Below are 22,329 nucleotides of genomic sequence, written 5' to 3'. Positions count from 1 at the left end.
GATAAATATAGTACTAAAAATGTATTTCTTAATTTTCTTATTTTCTCTAGCTTTATTGAAAAATAGTGTATAAATATATACAAAGTATGTGTTAATTGACTGTTAAATATTTAATATTTAAATATATATTATATATTAAATATATATTAAATTAAATGTAATATATATTTTTAAATATTTGTAAATATTTAAATATCAAAATTTGGGAAGAGATTTATACCCAAAGGACATAAAGAACTTTTTTATAATTCAAAAATAAAAGACAACCAATTAAAATTAAGCAGAGGATTTGAACAGACATTTCTTTCTCCAAACAAGATACACAGATGCCAAATAAGCAAATGAAAATATGCATAACGTTGGCTACTAGGGAAAGGCAAATCAAAACCACAATGAGATACTATTTCGTATCCATTAGATGGCTAAAATAAAAAAGACAGACAATAACAAGTGTTAGAATATAGAGAAAATTGAACATTTATTAACTCCTAGAGGGATTACAAAGTGGTACAGCCACACTGGAAAAAAAATTTGGCTAGTACTCAAAATGTTAACCATATAGTTAGTATGACCTAGCAATTTCACTCTAAGCATATGCCTAATAGAATTGAAAAAATATGTCCACACAAAAACTTGTACACAAATGTTACATAGGAGCATAATTAATAGTCAAAAAGCAGTGTGTATGGGGATGCTGTAGGGTGCCTTACTTAATTAAGCATCTGACTCTCAATTTCAGCTCAGATCCTGATCTCAGGGTTGTGAGGTCAAGTCCCATGTCTGGGCATGGATCCTGCTTAAGATTTTCTCTCCCCCTCTGCCCCTACACCCTTCTAAAAAGCAAAAGACAGAAACAGCCCACTGCCCCTCAATGAATGTGTATATCCATACAATGGAATGTTATTTGACCATAAAAAGAAATGAGGAACTGATAGGTGCTACCACATGAATGTCTTGAAAACAGTGGGCTAAACAAAAAAAGCAAGACACAACAAGCTATGTTTTATGTAAAATACTCAGAAAAGGCAAATCCATAAAGACAAAATAGATTAGTGCCAAGGGACATGAGAAATGTAAGGTCACTTCTAATGGTTATAGGGTTTCTTTCTAGGATGATGAAATGTTCTAAAATTAAATAGTGGTGATGGTACAGTTTAATGAATACATAAAAACCTGCCAAACTGTATGCCTTATAAATGTGCATGTAAAAATGTTAGCATAGTTGACTCTTGATCAATACAAGTTTGAACTGTACGGGTGCACTCGTATGTCAATTTTTTGGATAAATATAGTTGTAAAAATGTATTTCTTACGATTTTCTTAATATTTTCTCTAGCTTTATTGAAAAATCGAATATATAAATATATACAAAGTATGTGTTAATTGACTGTTCAAGTTTTCAGTAAGGATTTTGGTCAACAGTAGACTATTAGTAATTAAGTTTTGGAGGAGTCAAAAGTTATGCACAGATTATCTACCATACTGAAGTCAGAGCCCCTAACTCCCACATTATTCACAGGCCAACCGTATATTATAAAATTGAAGAATATATTTAGGGAAGACTTATGGAGGATTGAATTATAAGGAACCCAGATTAGCAGATAAAATAGAAGGTAATAGCCTCATTTATATAATTTAGTCTTAGAATACCAGGCAAAATTAATGAACAGATACCAAGATCTAATCACACTTTTTTATTTTTTATTTATTTTTAAGATTTTATTTATTTACTGACAGAGATCACAAGTAGGCAGAGAGATAGGTAGAGGAGGAGGGGGGTGTACGCTCCCTACTGAACAGAGAGCCGGATGCGGGGCTCGATCCCAGGACCCTGAGATCATGACCTGAGCCAAAGGCAGAGGCTTAACCCACTGAGCCACCCAGGCGCCCCTAACCATGCTTTTTTAAAGTTGTTTTTTCATTTGTAAGTTTTTATTTTAAAATGAAAGGGAGGGGAAACCTTAACTGCAAAGAAAAATAAAGGGAGTGGAAATCAGCTTATCATCAGACTTCCCTTCTGCAGCATTTAGTAATGAAAGGTAACAGGCCAATGTGTGTAGAATTGCAATGGAATAAGTTTATGATTCAAAACTGCTTATCCAGCTGGGCTGTGATTCGGTGTGCATAACAACAAAATAACAATCTTCTCATCACACAACGGCAGACACACATACCACCATCACCACCACCAACAAAAAATTCATGCTTGCATGCTTACTTGACAAATAATGATCAAGAATTCAAGATTGGGACTATGAAAGGAAACATGACATTTGTATAATTGTTGCTATTGTTTTAAAAACAAGGTGTTAAAATTCTTATAAGATTCATGTGGTAGGAAAAAGTTAATAAAATTCTGGATCAAATATCTCAGATCACTTCAAAAACAGGAGGCTATATAAGAAAGCATATTAAATGCCTTATTGTGTAAATCATGGATTCAGTAGATATTTTTTTCTTCACACTCATGGAAAATACATATTTTAGAACAAAGGAAAGAAATGCAGTCAATGTAAAAAGAAAAAGCTAAGCATGACAAAATGCTAAGCACATACAGTACAATTACCATTAGATTTAGTCCTTTATTAAAAGGTAGAAATTACCAGGCTGGATGAAAAACGAAATCAAATTATTAGGTTTTAAAAGAAACAAAGCTAGGCAACATGATACCAGTTTAAAGACAAAAGGTGGCAAAGCACTCATAGACAAAATTAATTTAAAAATATAGGGTGGCCATATTTTTCAAAACAAGACAGAATTCAAGGCAAGGGCTTTAATTTGGTGAAAAAAAGGTATTTCATATTGGCAAAGATATAATCCATACTGAACATTTAATAGCCATGAGCCTATTTGTACTGAGTGTGAAGAATTAAAAAATTTAAAACAATCTGGAAAAGAATATATGGCCTTGGGCACCTGGGTGGCTCAGTGCGTTAAGCCTCTGCCTTCAGCTCAGGTCACGATCTCAGGGTCCTGGGATCGAGTCCCGCATAGGGCTCTCTGCTTGGCAGGGAGCCTGCTTCCCCCTCTTTCTCTCTGCCTGCCTCTCTGCCTACTTGTGATTTCTCTCTGTCAAATAAATAAATAAAATCTTAAAAAAAAAAAAGAATATATGGCCTTGGTATTAGATTTGGATTCAAGGAAAACAAGTAAATAAACATACAACATAAAGAATAAAGAGAGGACAGATTTTAGTGTATGTGCTGCCGAAGCGAGCACTAAAGAGAGGACAGAAATAGATTTGGGAAGAAGCAGAGGCAAGGTGCTGACCCAGAGATGGCAGTAACAATGATGGAGATTCAGGGAAAATTTGGGTTACACAATAGTTTTTATCCTTCTGTTAGCTACTGTACAAAGATTACAAAATAAGTCAGAAGTAAGCCCACAGGTAAGTTATGTGTGTGTGTGTGTGTGTGTGTGTGTGTGTGCGCAGTGTGTGTATGTTTACTATATTTGAATACCAGTTTTTCACAATCACCACCATTCTCTTTTGTCTTCTATGGGGCTACTTAGGGTCATTTACCTTACACCCCTGGCTTCTGTAGGCATTTCAATTTGTGACCCCGAGAATGAGATAAGGGGAATGGCTAAGGAAGAATGACTAAGACAGTCATGAGTCTGAGAAGTAAGAGAATAATTGTTGAAAAAGTAACAATTGCATACACTCAAAAATGGTTAAGATGGGAGAACTTTAATATGTATTTTATCACATTAAAATACAAGTTTAGAAACCTAAAAAGATACAATTATGAATCTACTGAAGCATTTAAATCTACCTTAAGGGGATTATATTTATTTATCTGTACTCAGTTTGGTTCATATTATAAAAAGTAATGGCTTATAGAGACTTACATGACTGTAAAAATTTCCCTTTGCCTTCAGAGCAAAGAAGTCAACTTTAAAATTCTGTCTCATTTCCTCTCTTTTCAGTCTTAAAATTTTTTAGTTGCTCTAGTTTATGTTCATATCACCTTCCTTTTATGTCACCCTATTTGGAAAATTTAGTTTTTGGTTTGATACCTGCATCTTAAGTGCCACAAAACATTAATTATGTATTTTACCCTTATAGGAACAAAATGTTCTGCTAGCTAACTAGCATGAATAATCAATCCATCCCTGAGAGTTAGTAACCATATACAACAAACCGAAGCAATTGCTATCTTTATACAAGTAAAGACAAGCATTTGATTGTAAGTCTGACAACACACAAGTTTCTCTTTATGTATTTGTTTAATAGTACACCAGCTGATATTTTAAGAAATGTTTTCTTCTTTCTCCCCATCAGAATAAGTTCTTAATGAAAACCTTTAAGATTTCATTTATCAGATGGATCCAGAATTCCTACCAAAAAACACCCAACCTTAGAACCCAGGAAGTAAGCTTCACAACCCAGACAAACTTGTTGCTGTGAAAGTCACCTTATTTATTTGTAAGGCCCTTAAGCCCTATTCAGGGCATCTTTACTTCCAATAAACGATTTGACTGTTTATTATTGAATTTGTATGTGTAGACAGATTCACAAATGATTCAATGGTGTAAACCCTCTCATGATTAAAACGAGAGGAAAAAAACTGCAAAACTAAAAAAGTGTAGTTGTCACAAGGGCACATGTCTTGACAACTCAGTGAAGAGAATTTTCTTAAGTCAGATGGAAAACTGGAAATGTATGAAATCACAAGTGCTTACCCTGCTGAATGTGCTTACCAGGGCATAGATTACTGGGGTTCTCAGCAGTCCGAATACGGTGATAGGTTGTCAGTGGCATTTTCAGGCTGTCAGTCTGACTGTCAGGGTAGAACTAATAGGTAAGAGTTATGTAGCATTAGTGTGTATGATTTGTTTTATTGTCTTTTGCAGCATCTAAGGTAATAGAGGAGCCTCTAATGTAAGCAAAAGATTACTTTTCATAGGTGAAAGGGCAACATTTTAGGACCGTATACTATACCATGATTTAAATGGGTTTTGTTCCAAACTCTGTTTGTTTCAGGTTGAACTTCATGAAGTTGCCAAAATTTGACTGTTTCTGACTTGCCAAAAAAAAAAAAAAAAAAGGCAATTCATGTGGTTCAACCTAATACATCAGTTATTCCAGCCTACATAGTATTGTTCCAGACTGGGAGTCTGTTTTTCAAGGGAAACTAAAATATAATTTTGTTTCTAGGTGAGTAATAAACATGCCTTGTGTCCCTTTTGCCAGGCCCTATTCTCACATGGATGATAATTTTCTCTCTTTATTCTCCCAAGTCTTACACATAATGGAATTTCCTAGAGCTTGGCCATAGGCCATCTCCTCCACAGCCTGCAGGAAATCTCATCCATCCTGATAGTCTTAAATGTGCTGACATCTCGCAAATATATCGCTGTCCCAGACCTGTGCTCTGAACTCTAACCTTGTTTATCTAACAGCTTCCTTAACTCCCAAAGTGCATGTCATGTAGGCATCTCAGATTTATCTAACCGGAACACAATTCCTAATGACCTTCTCTCAACCCTCTCTGTTTTCGCCCAACCTTCTCCATCTAGAGAAGGGCACCCTCAGCCACCCAGGTGGCCTAGGAGAACTCTGAAAGTCATCTTTTCTATTACCTATGTCCTGTCCAGTCTCTCTCTTAATAAGAATGTCCAGAATCTTTCTGCTCCTTTTCTGCCTACATCAATACATCTACTATCTCCTTTCACCTAAATTATTGTAATAACCACTCAATTTGTCCTTAAGCTTCTGCTCTGGACTCCCTATAATCCATTTTGTAAATATCAGCTTCTTAAATTGTTCTACAGTTTGGGAAAATGCAGCCTTCTTGCTACCTACAAGGCCCTGTATGATCTGGTCCCTACCTACTTAAGCTGGCTTCCTCTTTCCATTTTGTTTCCTGATTTCTTTCAATTCCTCACAGTCACAAGGCTCTGTCCTGCCCCCTGGGCCTTCAGGTTGTTCCCTCTATCTGGAATATTGCCTCCCTCTTTAACTCTTATTTACCCTTTAGCTCTCAGCCTACATGACCCTCATTCGAGAGGCCTTGCCTGATCTCCTCTCCAACAGGAAGTAGGCCCCCATGAATCATTCATATAGCACAGTATGTTTTATTCATTGCACTTAACAGAGTTAGCACTAAAATATTTGCATGTATATATCTGGTCAGTGTAAACTCCATGAGGCAGGGCTCTTGCCTGCTGTGCTCACCACTGGGAGGGCCCAGAACATAGTAGATGGTACTTGCTTAAAGTGAAAAACAGTCTGTCTTGGAACTTTGTATTTGAAGACCAGATTGTTCAGAAGAGGTTGGGACACGATGGTCCTCTAGAAGTATGCTATATAGTACGTGGAACTCAGGCTGCTTCCAGATCTCATCTTCACTTCATGTGAGTTAACACAACTATTTTGAGGCCCTGCATTGTCTCTTCTGTTCACTCCTGTATCCCCAACACCCAGAAAAGTGCCTGGTAAATAGTAGATGCTTAATAAATAATTGGATAAATGAACAAACTTCTGTTTCCTCTTTTGCAAAGTTCTTGTCTCATGACACTGAGGGGTTTAATTTAAAAAAACAAAGAACATAGTAAGTGCCTAGTACATAGCAGGTACTCAGTAAATGCCAGACACCCTAATATCTTCTTCGAAATGTAATTCTGATTTTTTTTTTTAATACCACTGATTCTCTAAAACTCTGGGCTCCCACAAAGCTTGAAGATGGGCTGTGAGGTGGGTGCCTTAACCTTTGAGGCTTTTTTCAAACTACCTAAACTTTACTCGCCTCACCACTGCCTACTACAGAGTGCCTACTCTTTTTTCTTTTTTTTTAAAGATTTTATTTATTTATTTGACAGACAGAGATCACAAGAGAGGCAGGCAGAGAGAGAGGAGGAAGCAGGCTACCTGATGAGCAGAGAGCCTGATGCAGGGCTCGATCCCAGGACCCTGAGATCATGACCTGAGCTGAAGGCAGAGGCTTTAACCCACTGAACCACCCAGGAGCCCCCAGAGTGTCTATACTTGAACCTTTTGTATGCCTCAGGTGTGCGAAGGAAAAGGTTAAAAAACACCAGCCCAAAACCAATGTCACTGGAATATCTGATAAATGAGGGTTGTGTATCAGAAGACTGTTAATGTTTTTAGTCAAAAGTGTGTGTGTGTGTGTGTACATATATATTCATGGAACTGTGTGTATGTGTGTGTATTCTATGGAACTGCAATGATTCTGTGATGGTGCTGCTGTCTTTCTGTTGGTGAGAAATACCAGAATGTGTGATTGATAGCGTGTTCCTCCAGATTTATTACTTTGGATTTAATTCCAAAGACAGTTGCTAGTCATGATTTTTTTCTTAGGGGAGAAAGGGGGTGACAGAGTAGATTTCTTCCTCTTTGAAATCATGTATAAACCTTACTTCAAGCTCCTTTTTCAAGGGAACTATTTATACTCCAATGACCGATGGGAAGAGACTCGGTTATGCCACATTTACCTTTGTTTTACCTCAGTTTAAGCATTTGTGAGCTCTGCAGTCATTTTATATCAGTTAATTAGGCATGAAATCCAAGCAAGAGAGAAGGATGAGGGTTAGAATCGCCACAGGATGTCCACAAATCCCAGAAACTGGGGCTGTGGGAATTCATCAACCAATAGAGCCACATCTTCCAGCCAGACCCCTGGCTACAGAGACGCAACTTCGACAATCAGAATAGATGAAAGTGCCTCTTAAAGCCCTCTACTGGTCTATAATTGTAAAATGTTTACAAGCTTTTGGATTATTTATGCAACTGAAATATTTAAGCAATTGGAAGTGCCCGACTTCTGTGGAGCATATATTTTCATAAGTTGCAGTTTCTAGCATAAAGCTGTTCTTTCTATAGTATATGGAGGCTGTTCAAATTTGAATATTTTAAATGTCAACATAGAATAATATTAAGGTTTATGACCTGCCTTTAAGAAAATCCACAGTGCAAAATCTGAATTTACACACCTTGAGGCACCCTGGGAGTGTCACTAATCTGATGAATCCATCAGAAGTAAAACTACTTCTGGTATCTCTGTATTCGAGAGAAGTTAATTGAACACACCCTTAAGGTTCCCAGTAGTTGTAGCGCGAGTTGTAGCAACTTTTACCATTTGTCATTTTCCTCCTGTCACTCTAAAGTGCTCCCAGGTTTGAACAACTAAATCCTTTCTTTTCCTTCCACTTAAGGATTTCTCAGCCTTTCATTGCTGGTCTGCAAGCCTCCACCCATGGGTTTCAAGGTTAAACTGACCTTGTCCTGTCCCCAGCCTCCACCCCTAGGTCCCAGTAGTTGTGTGCCTCCTGGATTCCCCCTAACACTTTCCTTGTGACTGATCACCTAACCTTGTTTACCTGAGTTACTGCTTTTCTTCCTTTCCTGTTGTTCACAAGACAACATTGGTAACTTTCCTGCAGCCTCAGGCAGCACAATGAGCCATTCTGTTGTCTGAACTGATATTTCAAAATAAATTCATTCAGCACATCCACTCCTTCCTCCACTTCCACTTTAATCTTTCAAGTCTAGCAGGTTACTAGGTCATACCTCTCACTATAAGCAGTACACATATAACCCCCAATCTACATTTCATAAGTGTATCTGTAAACAGAAAAATGTTACATTTTAATCCATGATGTATTTCAGGACAGTAGTTTGGAAGCACTTCCTAATTAAGAAACTGAAAGAAAGCACATGGTATTGTAGTAATCCCACTAACCTGACTTCGTTTTAGAGTAAGTTAAGATTTTTTTAATCTGCAACACACCTTAACCTCTAAGTTGTAACCAGTTAGGTAAAGTTAAGTAACCACTTATGCTGATTGATTCAATATTTCAAAATCAATTTACATGTGAAACTCAGTTCTTGTTTTAAAGAAATTAAATGACAGGATTAGATTCCTTCAAATGAGCTCATTGTGGTATTGTTATGCTTTATAAAAAGATCTGTTATTTTAGGTTGAGATGTTGGAAGAGAGGGAACTATAAGAAGCCTGTGGTTAGGAATGGAACCTTGTACAAAGCAGACCAGTATCACTGTTCATACTTGAAATTACAGCAAATATAAAAGGTGAATTTGGTATGACATAAATAGTCTTTTTAAAAATATCTTGGTTTTCATCTGTTTTTTACTTCTCTGTAACCTCTGAGATTATAGTACTAGCTATTACTATTAAAATGAGTACATGTTACTGTTTTTCTCATTTTTTTTTTAATTAAGCTTCCAAGTAAGTATATCTGGCCATCAGTCATAGGATAAGGCATCTTTCTGATTTTGGAAGAGGTAGATAAGCAAATGCCCTTATAATTCACATGGCAGTCATAGCCATGAAAGCGATTTCTAGTCTACCACTATAATTATTTAGATTAGTTATTTGATTTCCATTAATCAAAGGAAGAAAACTAAGTAACTGCAATATGCAACCAACTGTCTGCCTCTGACTTTAAAAATAATGTATTCTGGGTCTCCACTGACTTTTTTCATGTCACAAGTCTGGACCTCTGTGTGAAAAATAGAGTCCAGGGCTGTATGTAAATGAGGTTTTCTACCCATAGGGGATCAGCTCTGTGAGACTCAGTAAGTATTTAAACAGCTACAAAGGATTTATTAAAGAGTGCATGTATTACTGATTGGGATATTTTGAGAGAAAGGCACATTAAACAGCAATTTTTAAAAATAATGAAGTTAGTGAATCACAGTATCAGATGACTTTACTGCTGAAAGAATCTTGAATATCAAAGACTAACGTTCCGATTTTACTGATAAAGCCAAGAGCTCTCTCTAAACCCACCTGGAATATCACAGCTTTTTGAAAGGACCTCAGTTCCACTGAATTTAAAGGTCACTAAAGACAGTATGTAATTGTTGCTTATATCCATGGTGTTTGCACAATGCTAGGGACATACTGAACATTAAAGTATAAGTCTGTGTGATGAATTAATAAGTAACCATGAACAAACATGGCCAGGGATTTATGTTACACAAATCATACTCAAGGCTGACTTCAAAAAGTTTGCATTAAAATGGCCTAAACTGGTAATAATCTCTCTCTCACACACACACACTCACACATACATACATACACACTGTAAGATACAGTTATTGATCTTTTAGTACTTCTTGACAGCCTCTGTATATTCAGATGAAGAAGGGATATAAATATCTGAACACATCCTTCTTGCCATTTGGCAGATGGATAAGTCACCAGCTGGAGTACAAATGTGTAGGATGTTTAGTAGCCTGAACCTCTGTATCCTTATAGGTCTTTTATCTTCATTTTTGGAGCTGTATGATCTGGATCCCTGTGTCCTTGATACCCCAGACAATTTTTTTTTCAGCTATACATTTTAATTTTTTCTCAAATGCCACATCTCCAAACAGGCATTTCTTGGGGTAGATTGATTTTTAGCAAGGCATTAATCTGTGTGAGTTGAGCCATCTAAAAAGGCCATAGCAGATCTAGGACAATATGAGAAGTAAAGTAAATAATGATAGTGATGGACTATATAACCCATGGAATAAAATAAAGACCTATGAATCCATACTGATACAAATAAATAATTTGAATATATAAGTAAAATTAGAGAAAAGGGATAGCTTTTTCTTACAGGAGAATTCCAATTAATGAATGTACAAAGAATTATGGAAGTAGAAAAATCATCATTTGGCAAACAACCTGTTAATTGTTGCAGAAAAGAATAATAATGGATGTGAAAATTAGTGGCCAAAAACATGTTGAGAAATAGGATATTTGCAGTCTTAATATATTATTTACCCACAAGATAGTTTTTAAAAAATTGGAGGAGGTGCACCTGGGTGGCTCAGTGGGTTAAAGCCTCTGCCTTCAGCTCAGGTCATAATCTCGGGGTCCTGGGATGGAGCCCCGCATCAGGCTCCCTGCTCAGCGGGAAGCCTACTTCCCCCTCTCCCACTTCCTGTGCTTGTGTTCCCCCTCTCTCTCTCTCTCTCTGTCAAATAAAATCTTAAAAAAAAAAAATTTTTGGAGGAGACTGGGGTGCCTGGGTGGCTTAGTTGCTTATGTGTCTGACTCTTGATTTTGGTCCAGTACATGATCTGAGGGTCATGAGATTGAGCCCTCCATTAGGCTCTGCACTGGGAGTGGATCCTGCTTGGGATTCTCGCTCTCCCTCTTCCTCTACCCCCACCCCACCACCCACTCAAGTGCATCATGCACTCTCTCTCTCTCTCTAAAGTAAATAAGTAACAAAATAAGGATAGAAGGTGGGAAGGGAGGGAGGAAGGAAGGGACTAAGGAGACATAACTGCTAAATGCAGTATGAGATCCTGGATAGAATCCAGGACCAGAAAAATGAAGTGGAATAATTGGAAAAATTTGAATAATGTTTATACATCAGTTAATAGTAACATATCAAAGTTAATGATTTTGTTGATTTGTTATGTTTTGTTGATTATGTATCAGTTATAAGTTAATTAGTTAATTAGTTAATGTTTTGATGATTGTGTATCAGTTATAAGTAAGATGTTAACATTTGGGGAAACTAGGTAAACTAGGTAAAGGCTTTATGGGAACTCTATTTCAATGTCTTTGTAAGTCTAAAATTATTTCAAATTAAAATTCAAAAGTATTCTTTAAAGTAAATAAAAAGGCAGTCACACTTCCTAATATTTGGATAGACCTTTAAGAAAGAAGCCTAAGAGATAGGGAAGTTTTTTGATCCACACCTGACATAGGAAATATGTGCCAGCCATTTCACTGATTTGCCTAAGGCTGCCCATTATGAAACCAAGTTTCTGTTAGATCCCATTTTTCCCACTGTTGCCCCTTTGTTCTCATAACCACTTCACAAAGGAGGTGGAGAAGGCATTATTATTATTCTCACTTAGTAGACTTAGAAACAGCAAAAGGAAAAGTTTTGCTGTTTAGTTAGTGGTAGTTAGAACTTAAGTTCACACTTCCCACTCTTAATCCAGTTTCTTTTCATTCATATCCCTCAAACATAGCTATTTCTCTGTTATTCTCTTTCATCTGACAGACATTTGTTTAGAATCTTCTAGTCAAAACTCTGCAATGAGGACTATGCTTACATAAGTGGAAATGACTTTCAGGGGGCCAGCTTCAGTGAGATAGTTACGAAGAAGAAATAGAAGTTAACCAGGGGGAGAGGGCTAGAAATACCATCCTAAGCAGGAACAGTAATAACTCAGCCTTCAAAGATGGCAGCAAGTACAACAGAATTGGCCCTGAATCCCAGCATCCTCAAGGTCCCATTTATTACTTCTCTGTAAACATTTAGTGCCCATGCACCAGTGAAAGGCCACGTACAGACTATTGAAAAGTAAACTTTAATTTCTTTATATTAACTTTGCTCTGGGGGTTGTTTTAGAATCTACTTACATTGTGCTTCACTGGCAAGCTTAAATTAATCTTGCTGCCTGATATCTCTGTAGTCCAGCTGGCTACACTCATCAATTCCTCTGTGTGGTGCCATCCATCAGATCTTACTAAAGTTATAATGGTTCTGGGGGGAGAAGAGCCAGCCACCAGCTAGACAACTAAAGTCAAGAGAAGATGCACCTACCTGGCTTTGCAACTTGTCATAGCTCTCCTGACACCAAGGCTGTGAAGGCAACTGACCAGAGGATAAGTCAGGCCTCCAGTCCTTCCACACTATTCCTGGGTTGAAAATTCATACGCTGGCAGCAGGAGATTCTTCAGTTCCGGTAACCTTGCTCTAAATTGTGTAGTGTGTGTGTGTGTGTGTGTGTGTGTGTGCACGTGTGCGTGTGAGCTCACGCACGTGTGGTCTTGACTGCTTTAAAATCCTTAATCTGCTTAAACCGTATGGATTATTGAAGTGGAACATCTCTCCAGTATTTATCTAATCTGACCAAAGGTTATACAGTTCAAAGGATCTGAATTTGCCTTTCCTTCATTGGTTTCACACTATGTGTTCTCGTTAGCCTGTGCAGGGGATGAGTTCAATGTCGTGATGATTTAAGGTGTTAACATTTAAGTTTTATTCACCACAGTTCGACAAATAACAGTGGCCAAGGTCAGGGAGAATACCAGATGATTAATCTCTGAATGGTGAGTAGTCTTGAATCTTTAGCTTTGGAGTGCCATTGTTTTGATAGCATAGGGGATATATGCATCTGTATTTCAGCAGCATTTAATACTAGTACAGCTCCCGAGACACAATTAGTACAGATGAACTCTTTCCTTGTACAAGAGCCCTCTTCAGCCTAACCCCAAACAGGGAAAAACAATGCTGCTTTTGTGGTTTCCTCAGGTATGATTTTCTTTTTGTTCTGAGCCTGCCTTCAGGAATTTGAGCAAAAGACTTTCCGGATCACAATTTTGTTATGTTTATTCATTGTAGGATTAGCCACTTATTTGCAACACCTTTAGGTCTTGAAGAACCCGAATAACAAATGAAAAGTTCAGGGCTGGCAATTTCAGCGTGTTAAACTATTAATTGGCCCCAGATTAAAAACTTTGTAGCCTCTACTTAATGACTGAGTAATTTGCCCAGATTCTCTGTTTAATAAAATTAATTAATTTTATTAATTGTGTTAATTAATTGTATTAATTTACTAATTGTATCAGCTTCCAAGTGTATCATTAACTGTATTAGTATAAAGGCTTTAAGCCATGTTAGCCTACAAATTTGACTGATGTGTTAGGGTGGAGGAAGGGTGAGTAATACCTGTATTATCTGACTTACGTTTGTCTTTAAATAGTGTGTTATCTTTCAGCCAAAATTACTTGATCTACATTAACCCTCTAACACTTACATATTCTACTGATGTCCTAATTTCATAAGACATTAGAGTGATTTCTGTTGCATAAATGATAGCTTTCATTGCTTACAAAATGTGCTTAGACACACTCAATAATGCCTTCTTCAAACTTATATTGCACTGATTACATCTGGCAGTCCCATATGGTGAAACTTAGTTACAGCCCTTCCAATTAAATTATGGTTGGAAACCCACTTGTGGGGTGCAGCTCAGCGATCTACTAAATTCCTCAATGACATTCAGAACATGAAATAATTTTGAGAGAATAAATTTACAGTACAAGTGGGAGCAGAGAAGAAGGTTTTCAATCTGTATTAATTTATTTTTCAAAATTCATTACTTGCACAGTTTACTTTCCAAGCTAATTCTAACCAAAGATGAGTAACGCTGCTTTGGCAAGAGTATGTGCATAAGATATTTCCATATGTTTAAGCAGAAATATCAAGTTCAGTGCTTCTATATGAGTAAACGCAGTGAAAAAGGTTCCGCAGGCAGGTTCTCTAGCACCTGCTTCCCGGCTTGTTCACAGCTAATGACCTTGCATCCTGTATCATGGAGAAAAGGGAAGCCATTAAAAATCTTCCAGTCTCTTGCTACCATAGCTCCCCAACTAAAAGCATCTGTACCCACATACTTTTGCCCTGAGCTTCCAGGCAAGGCCACCCCCTACCTGGACACAGGTGCTCATCCTCTCTCCTCTAAGCACCACTTCTGCAGTTCCCTCTTCTGAAATCATCAATCCCCCATGTCTTGGAGCATCCTGTTTTCTCTTGTACTTCAAACAAGCAAGGTGTCTACTCCATCCGACTACTGCTAGATTTCTCTGTTCTTCAGAGGGGCTGTCTTTGCTCAGTTCCTAGACCCTCTCTTCCCATTCCTCCGTAGCCACCCATCTCCTCCTCACCCTCTCCACCCTCCTGAGTTGGCTTCTTGCTAACCTTGGGACCAGACACACACACTCCTTCCTCAGGCATGCAGGCATGCGCTCTTGCTAATCCCTGGCCTCTGGCTCTAGTTATCAGGGGCTTGAAGGGGCTTCCTTGAAGGCGTTGTCCAGAAATCAGCTAATCAGTGAAGCTTTCCTCATCTTTTTTATTTAAAACTACAAAATAATACAAGATGAAAATAAGGAGGCAAACTAAACTATAAGAAATACTGAACTCTAGGAAACAAACTGAGGGTTGCAGGAGCAGAGATGGGCTGGGGGAAGGGATAATTCGGTGATGGGCATTAAATTTAATGAGCACTGGGTATTATATGCAACTGATGAATCACTAAATTCTACCTCTGAAACTAATAAAAAAAAAAATAAAACTGCAATATGCCTTGTCAGTTTCTCACTCTTATTCCCTTGTGCTGAGTTGTCCCCACTCCCTCTACGCCAGGATATTTATCACATTCTAAAATACTATATAATTTATTATATTTTCTAAATAAACTCCATTACAGGGATTTTTGAGGATTTGAGCGTCAAAAGGCTATGTTGATGTAGGTCTCCTTTACAAACAATCCAATGACCCACAAGGTGGGACTGTTGAGGGAAAGCCACCTGGGCTTTGATAGTAGCCCTGAGTTTCTACTCACTGCAAACAGGATAGTCTTCAGCTACCTACCTTCTCCAAGTCTCAGTGTGCTTCTCTGTGTGTGGAGATACTGTACCTAAATCATCCATTCAGCAGATATTGAGGGCAGACAGACCAAGCAATGCACTAGGCGGGGATAGTCCCCAGGGAGACAGATGTGATTTTGCCCTCATGGAACTTGCCGTCTGGAGAGGAGATCGATATTCAAGATATTCAACCATCATCCTAGCAACAGACGTGAACATAGCAGCCCATCACATTGTAAAGGAATAAGTGAAGGAATTTGTGAAGTACCTCGTTGTCATCAGCAGTCCACTATTTCCTCCTCCTCCGTTCCTCTCACGTTCCTCTCACCTCCGCACCCTTTTTACCTCACTTCCACTGACAGGCATATCCTCGTTGGTATCTTACCAACTTGATTTTCACACTTCAGTACGTCAAACAGTCCCCTAAAATATCCCTTGAAAATACTGGCGCTAGAATTTCTGATTCAAGAGGTTGGTGATGTGGCCCCCTAAGCTGGGCTTTTCCTCCTCTCCCAGGAAATTCTGATGGGGAAGTCCCCCAACCACCCACTGGGAAGTGCTGATTTAGAGAAATAGTTTTATTAGCTCCCTTTTTAATACTAGGTTATAAAAACATTTTAGATTCATGTCATTCTGACTAAATTATGCTTCCCCAGAAGCCATTTAGTCTGGGACTTTTGCCTCACATTAATGATATTAATGATCCTTAGAGGCTACACACACACACACACACACACACACACACACACACTATCTAATCCTACGAGATTCTCAGTCTTAAAGTAACTGGCCCCTCCGAGGACATTTTTTGTTGCCTAGTAGAGTAACTGTGTTGCAAAAAAATACCTGAGGAGTGTTAAAATGCCATCCATGTTCATTGCTAAAAAGTGAGGAACATCAAAGAGAAGCATAACCCCACAAGAAAATTGAAGAGAGAGACTCCCTGCCACAGACATTGCAAAGAGCCATCAAAAGATGATGCTGACTGCTGCCGTTACTAAGCCATGCAGATTCAAATATGAGCGTAATTTCATTTCATTAACATAATTACATTAAGGCAAGTAATTTTGAAATACGACGTGTTCTGTGATAAGGTCATAAACCCACAGAACTATTCCTTGGTAAGTAATCACAAGGTAAGTTAGGTTTTATTCAATTCAGAATGATTGAAGCCTGGAAAATCCGACCTGTGGGTTGAAAAACAAAAGCACACCAATGACAATTTATTATTTGTCTTTTAAACTACAGTCATATCATGATTAGTTCCGTCTCAAGAGAAATTTGTTTTTCTGTGCAATTGAGTTTTCCAGACAAATGAAATGTATCTCGGTAAATATCCCAATATTTTGTTTCTGATGGCTTATAATAGTTTATCAGACATACATCAGACATCCCCTATGGAGTGACAGAGAAAGAATTATTTTTGAGATGGCTGAAGGGCATCCTCATGAATATCTTACACTGAGTGCTGCAGCAATGCCATGATTCTCACAGAAATGTGCCTATAGTAAATTGTCCTAGGCTTTAAGTCTTTAGCAGATCTGCATAGGCTTTCATTGACTGTAGAACAACATCTTTTGTGGCTTCTCCCTAAAGACCTTATGCCTGTTTCAAACAGCCTTTTATTCTATCTTTTTTTCCTTTTCATTGGTAAAGATGGGGAACCAAATCAAACAAACATTTCTGTTAGGATTGTATTTAGAATAAAAGTAAGCATTCTAGAGTAGGGATCAAGGAATGTCCTGCTGAGTCAAATATACAAGCTTTAATACAAAATGTGTATTTTTATGGATTTTTATTTTTGACTATTTTAAAAAACTTAAAGATTTTGTTTGTTCTAGTTTTCCATCGCATTCCGGATTAGAGAGATTATCTGATGTTGTGAACTTTGTGTGAGACAGAACTGTAACACCAATCCTATAGATTACTGGAGTATTCTAGAATTTCTGGGAGGTTACTGCTTTTTTGCCCCAACCATTTTTTTTCCTGCAAATCAGATGACCTTAGGGTCATTCTTAAATTTTTAGGGTTAAGGCCTTAATATTACTTTTGTCAATCCGATATGTAATGCATGGTACCTTAGCGTAGTTTTACTTTTAAATAATAATCAAAAAGTTTGACCATATTTTTCTGTGTTTAGGAGCATTTTAAAGATCTTTTAGGTGAAAGATCTATTCATGTCCTTTGCCTAATTTTCTATAGAACTTTTTTTGGTTTTATTGGTTTATAGAGGCCTTATATAAAGTAGGAAAATTTCACTATCTGTAATTTAAGATTTTTTACTTTGCTACTTGCCTTTGACTTCACTCATGTGGTTTTACTGTAAAGACTTTTTATTTTTGCCTATAGTCATATTACTCTTTTCTTTAGTGGCTCCCAGTCTTTGCCACACTTTGGCCTTTACTAATACAACATTGTGTATGTGTAACACTTCTTTAAAACAGTACATATACACATATATATACATAATATACACAGATGTAACATATATACACGTGTATATATACATGTTTTATGTATGGAAAATATAGGTGTATTTGTGTATACTTATATATTAATGTATTTGTAAGTTCCCAGGATTTCTCCTTGGGGTTTCAAAAGCTTCAATTTTAATTTTTAAAGTTTGACACATCTAGTATTTATTTTGATTTGAAGTGCAAAGTACGTATCTTCTTTATTTTTTAACATGTAGTCTGTTCTTCCAACACCAGTTAGTACTTACCAAATGATCTCTTATTCCACTGATTGGGCATGCCAAGTTTTATCATATACTAAATTATATTTCTCAACACCCTCTTCTAATTATTATAGTTTTTAAATGTATTTTAGTATCTCATCACTGTTATTTTTTTCCCAGAATTTTTTTTTATTATTCTTCCATAATTTTTTCTATGTGAACTTTAGAATGGCTTGTCTAATTTTTAAAGGTTGCTATTTTTATTGAAATTGCACTAAATATATAGAGTAATAATATCTTTATGATCTTGAATATTCCTAAGAATAAGGTGTCCATTTCCATTTATCCTAGTCATTTCCCCCATCGTCTTATAATACAATATATGATTTTTAAAGTTAGTTTATTTCAACCAGCATCCAAATGAGGGCCAGGCATTGCAATCTATTGATATGTCTCTTTGAAGCCACTGGCTTCTTGCCTCCCCAGCTCTCCCTGCCCTTTACTCCTGTATTTTATTTGTTGAAACTGAATCAGTTGTACTGTGGAGTTTCCCATGGCCTGGATCTTGCTGACTGTACCCCAGTGGTGTGTTCAACATGTTCATCTGTCCTTATTTTAGGAAGAGTGTTACATAGAAGATGAAACATTCTAGTCGTTTTTTCTATTTCCTAGCAATATTTCAATTTTTCTTTTGTATAGGTCTTTCTAAGTATATTCCTGGGTTTTTAATCATAAAACTTTGATGGAGGGCAGTTAGGCAATATTTATCAAAATTACAAGTACTTGTGCCTTTTGACCTAGCAATTTAACTTCAAGGAACATACCCTGTGGAGATAATTGCACACCTGTGAAATGATATATTTCTGAAATTAGTCCACACCTCATTATTTGTAATAGCAAAAATTGCAGTAATCTAAATTCCCATTGGTAGGGGACTAATTGAGTAAATTATGGCATAGCCATACAGTAAAATGCTGTGAAGCTGCTAAAAATATAAGTAAATAAAATGAGGATGCTCTTTATGTATGACAGCAAATAGTTTTCAAGATATGTTGCTAAATGAGAAAGTGAGGTTGCCAACCACTGTGTAAAGAAAGTTTATTATGTTATTACTTCTGTAAGAAGGAAAAGGGGAAAATATATATACTGTATGTACATAAGATCTCTCTGGATGATAACATTTGTTGTTTCCACCAAAAGATACTGGGTGACTAGGGGATAGGAGATAGTGGGTTTTCACTATAAGCCTTTTGATATCTTTTGAATTTTGTTGCCTATGAATGTTTTACCAGTTTAGCTTTTTTTAATTAAAAAAGCTGAAGGATTAAGATCCTATACCTAAGATCCTATACCTAAAGCCAGTTGTAGCATTATTTGGCAAACATAGGGTCAGTATGTTAAAGGAAGTGAGATTTCATCTAAACATCATGAGCTACCTTACCATCATGGAAGCCAATCAAACACTGAGATATCTCACATACACACACACACACACACAAACACAAAGCTGATGCACACATAAGGAATTTAAGCAGAGTCAGTCTTGTGGAGGGAATTCCTGCATTCAACTCGAGAAGTGGACCAAATGACCTCTAAATCCCATCCAACTGACGCAGCAACGCACAGTCAAAATACATTCGACTGGCATGGGGGGCACCCGGGTGGCTCAGTTGTATAAGCAGTCAACTCTTGATTTTGGATCAGGTCATGATCTCAGGGTCCCAAGATTGAGCCCCACATCGGGCTCCAGCTGAGCACAGAAACTGCTTGTCTTTCTCCCTCACCCTCTGCCCCTCCCCTGCTCTCTCTCCTCTCAAATAAATAAAAATATTTTTAAAAAGGTAGAATGGGATTTGAAGCCTTCAAATAGAAGCTCAAATCCCCTTTTCATTCCTTAGTAAGCCATGTGAACATGGTAAAATGTCTCAAACTGACCATGTTTCAGTTTCTTAATCTGCAAAATGAGGTTACCTTCCAGGTTAGCTTGTTATGAGGATTAGCAATAATTTTGTATAAGTATGTATAGATGACTAGTAATTATGTATAGATGGCTAGTCCATTATATGATTTTACCTCTAGAAGTCCCTGAATTAATTGGTCTCTGGGGAGAAAACTGAGGTAAGAGGATCTATTTTATAGGAAGAATTTCTCTTTTCATTTTGAAACTTAGTTATTCCTAGCATATTCCTGAATTTTATTAACAGTTCCCTAGTCTTCAAGCTCCTAGACTCTTACTTGTAGATTCTCAGGCAATACTTGAAATGAGAAAATATGATAGCATATCCCATCCTGTTTGAGTAGCCGCTCTTGAGCTTAACTGAGGTTGAGCTTTGACTCTCATTGTTTTTCATTAGGACTGTAATGTCCTAATCTTTTTGTTTTTAAAAGATTTATCTATAAATCTGTTTCATTGTAAAATCTACGGGGCTCATGCCAACCTAATCCCCACCCTTCAGTCATTCTCTGCAGGGCCAATTATCTGTATGTATTTTTTAAAAAGTCAACTTGAGAGAAAAATTTCATTTTATTCTAACTTACTTATGGACAAGTTGTTTGCAAAAAAAGACCCTGACACATTATCTTGGCGTCCTAAAAATATTCTCTGAAATTTCTCTCACACACCTAGCTTTAAATTTCAATAATCCTTAAGACATGTAAGAAGCGGCCCCCAAGTGAACAAAGTGAAAAGCCGACATCCTCGCCTTCTTTTCACCATGAGGCCCCTGCCATCTTCCCGTGGTTAAACTAAGGAGAGCCACACATCCTCGCCAGGTGCCATGGTAGTGAGCACTGGTGCTCAGCATAAGATCTATAAAATATTCCTCCCATTTTACGCGCCCAACCGTAGGAAAAGCCTTGAGTTGGCTGTGTAAGGAGCTTGATAAGGGACAGTTTCCTGTCAGTGAGGATGACTAAACTTAGAAGAGATTCAGAAGAAAATAATTACATCCATGTCTCTCCAGATCTCTGAAAATGAGAGGGGTTGATTACTAGTTAGATTGCTTGAAACTGCTTTGTGGAGAAGTACACTATCTCCTCAAATTTCTTTTTCTTCTCTCTCTCTCTCTCTTTTTTTCCTATCTGACATTAACATTGGCTTATTTCCTTAATTCATCTTTCTACACACTTCCTAAAGCTGTTACTATATTGTGAATGTGGTTCTGAAAATTACAGGGAAGTGTAACCAGAACACTTTCATGGAGACTTTTTATATCTTCTTAATGTTTTACTTGTTTGCCCACACTCTGCAATAAAAATTACAAGTTGCCTTTTCAGATATTTGACAGTGATGAACAGGAAGAGGAAACCAAACTTTTTTTTTTAGAAATCCCCCTATTACAATGTGTGTGGCAGGTTTATAAATAGAGTTAACAGGTGGATGTTTTCAGGTAACATTAATATAACATTAGTCAGTAACAAGATGATTTTATATTTTCATTTATAGGAGTATTAAAAAACAAAGCAATAAAATTATTTTTTGACACATTCTTTCTCACTTTCATTTTCCCCATCGTAGTCCTGCAAAAGACTGTCTAGAAAATAATGAAGGTAACTTAATTTCCCCAGGGTACAGTAAGTAAGCCACAAATATTTTTTTTTTCTTTTAAAGAAAGAGCCACCTAATTTAGGTTGGTGTTTTGTGTCAGAAAGTTCTTTCTGTCTGTTTCTAGCATTTCTAGCACAAAGTGAAAAGAATTCTAAAAGAAAATCATAATAATTTTTTTCCAGATTTCTAAACTAGTATGCATCTTAAAAATGTGAGATATGATGACTTTTCAAAACACTAAAATTTCTGTATGAAATAAAATGTAGCAAAACAGCATACACAAGTTCTAATCTTTAGCCTGACACCCAGTAAATTCTCACTAAATAGTAGGTTGAAGCATATGAACATGCCAATATTTGACCACTTTGGCTTATAAAAATGGCAATTTCACAAAATTCAGCCTAATGTTAATATCCTTCTATAATCATCTTGGTGTCAGAAACCTATGAGTGTAGAGGCACCTGGGTGGCTCAGTCAGTTAAGCATCTGCCTTTGGCTCAGGTCATGATCTCCAGGTCCTGGGATAGAGCTCCATTCTGGGCTCTGGGGAGTCTGCTTTTGCCTCTGCCCCTCACCTGGCTCATGCTCTCTCACACTCTCTCTCTCCTTCTCTCAAATAAACAAAATCTAGAAAGAAAGGAAGGAAGGAAGGGAGGAAGGAAAGGATGGAAGAAAAGAAGAAGGAAGGAAGAAAAAAAGAAAGAAAAAGAAAATGAGCTTACACCATT

At 37.1% G+C, this 22,329-nt stretch overlaps 1 protein-coding gene across 6 annotated transcripts in view; it reads left to right on the top strand.

The window, feature by feature from the left end:
• Positions 1 to 22,329, top strand: part of SERPINI1 (serpin family I member 1) — a 74,662-nt gene that overhangs the window by 10,647 nt on the left and 41,686 nt on the right. The window contains exon 1 of one of the 6 annotated variants that reach the window (XM_046002144.1): positions 12,528 to 12,688. The exons of 4 other annotated variants lie outside the window; for them this stretch is intronic. The gene's annotated coding sequence lies outside the window, so the exon portion shown is untranslated. Of the gene's footprint in view, positions 1 to 12,527; positions 12,689 to 21,403; positions 21,409 to 22,329 lie in introns of those variants that run through there. One more of the 6 variants, XM_046002143.1, reaches the window with a different exon arrangement.

Source organism: Meles meles, chromosome 4 (assembly GCF_922984935.1).
Source record: "Meles meles chromosome 4, mMelMel3.1 paternal haplotype, whole genome shotgun sequence".
Classification (NCBI taxonomy): domain Eukaryota; kingdom Metazoa; phylum Chordata; class Mammalia; order Carnivora; family Mustelidae; genus Meles; species Meles meles.
Note: the sequence above shows the minus strand (reverse complement) of the source record. Positions and strands in the feature narration are given on the sequence as shown.